This window comes from Scomber japonicus, chromosome 18, assembly GCF_027409825.1.
Source record: "Scomber japonicus isolate fScoJap1 chromosome 18, fScoJap1.pri, whole genome shotgun sequence".
In the NCBI taxonomy this organism is placed as follows: Eukaryota; Metazoa; Chordata; class Actinopteri; order Scombriformes; family Scombridae; genus Scomber; species Scomber japonicus.
Window position 1 is genome coordinate 31,320,427 of NC_070595.1, and position 2,500 is coordinate 31,322,926.

Consider the following 2,500-nt stretch of genomic DNA (forward strand, 5'->3'; position numbering starts at 1 on the left):
ATGTATACTCTATAATGTACTGAGGTAATGTATACTCTATAATGTACTGAGGTAATGTATACTCTATAATGTACTGAGGTAATGTATACTCTATAATGTACTGAGGTAATGTATACTCTATAATGTACTCAGGTAGTGTATACTCTATAATGTACTGAGGTAATATATACTCTATAATGTACTGAGGTAATGTATACTCTATAATGTACTGAGGTAATGTATACTCTATAATGTACTGAGGTAATGTATACTCTATAATGTACTGAGGTAATGTCTACTCTATAATGTACTGAGGTAATGTATACTCTATAATGTACTGAGGTAATGTATACTCTATAATGTACTGAGGTAATGTCTACTCTATAATGTACTGAGGTAATGTATACTCTATAATGTACTGAGGTAATGTATACTCTATAATGTACTGAGGTAATGTCTACTCTATAATGTACTGAGGTAATGTCTACTCTATAATGTACTGAGGTAATGTATACTCTATAATGTACTGAGGTAATGTCTACTCTATAATGTACTGAGGTAATGTATACTCTATAATGTACTGAGGTAATGTATACTCTATAATGTACTGAGGTAATGTCTACTCTATAATGTACTGAGGTAATGTAATGTATACTCTATAATGTACTGAGGTAATGTCTACTCTATAATGTACTGAGGTAATGTCTACTCTATAATGTACTGAGGTAATGTATACTCTATAATGTACTGAGGTAATGTATACTCTATAATGTACTGAGGTAATGTATACTCTATAATGTACTGAGGTAATGTATACTCTATAATGTACTGAGGTAATGTATACTCTATAATGTACTGAGGTAATGTATACTCTATAATGTACTGAGGTAATGTATACTCTATAATGTACTGAGGTAATGTATACTCTATAATGTACTGAGGTAATGTCTACTCTATAATGTACTGAGGTAATGTATACTCTATAATGTACTGAGGTAATGTCTACTCTATAATGTACTGAGGTAATGTATACTCTATAATGTACTGAGGTAATGTATACTCTATAATGTACTGAGGTAATGTCTACTCTATAATGTACTGAGGTAATGTATACTCTATAATGTACTGAGGTAATGTATACTCTATAATGTACTGAGGTAATGTCTACTCTATAATGTACTGAGGTAATGTATACTCTATAATGTACTGAGGTAATATATACTCTATAATGTACTGAGGTAATGTATACTCTATAATGTACTGAGGTAATGTATACTCTATAATGTACTGAGGTAATGTATACTCTATAATGTACTGAGGTAATGTATACTCTATAATGTACTGAGGTAGTGTATACTCTATAATGTACTGAGGTAATGTATACTCTATAATGTACTGAGCTAATGTCTACTCTATAATGTACTGAGGTAATGTATACTCTATAATGTACTGAGGTAATGTGTACTCTATAATGTACTGAGGTAATGTATACTCTATAATGTACTGAGGTAGTGTATACTCTATATACTGAATGAGTATGGGTGAGAACACTGTGACTCTTATGTGAAGCCGAGGCTCCTGGAGAAAGAGTCCTGGAGTCATTTCAGACTCTCCGGAGTCTAAAAGAGAAGAAGAGACGAGCAGGTTTTAAAACCTGAAGGTTGTGAAGGGTTAACCTTTGCTGAGACAGACTAATAATTAGCTGTCCTGTATTTATATAGACTGTATATAAGTGTATTTATATAGACTGTATAGAAGTGTATTTATAGTGTCACTGATCTAGTTAATGTTTCTCTGCAGAACCAAGAAGAGCTTTTTAAAAGTCTAAACTCCTCTGATAACTGTTCTTGTATTTCACAGCTCGCTGATCATCATGAGTCCAAAACTCTGCAGAGTTCAGATGATTCATCAGTGAGAGTCTCTCTTTGCTTATATTATAAGTTCTGTCTGGAAGTGAAAATGTTTCTAGATTTTACAAAGAAACCAAAAATATCATTTAAGTTACGGTGAATGTTGAAATGTCCTGGCCTAAAACTTTATTTACAAACTTAAGAAAACAAATTTATTTAGTGCAGATCCCTAACCCTCATTAGTGTAGTAGGAGCTGCTCTCTGTGTGTTTAGTGAGGAGCTGCTCTCTGTGTGTTTAGTGAGGAGCTGCTCTCTGTGTGATGTAAGGTGCTGCTCTCTGTGTGATGTAAGGAGCTGCTCTCTGTGTGTTTAGTGAGGAGCTGCTCTCTGCGTGTTTAGTGAGGAGCTGCTCTCTGTGTGATGTAAGGAGCTGCTCTCTGTGTGATGTGAGGAGCTGCTCTCTGTGTGTTTAGCGAGGAGCTGCTCTCTGTGTGATGTAAGGAGCTGCTCTCTGTGTGTTTAGTGAGGAGCTGCTCTCTGGTGTTTAGCGAGGAGCTGCTCTCTGTGTGTTTAGCGAGGAGCTGCTCTCTGTGTGTTTAGTGAGGAGCTGCTCTCTGTGTGTTTAGTGAGGAGCTGCTCTCTGTGTGATGTAAGGTGCTGCTCTCTGTGTG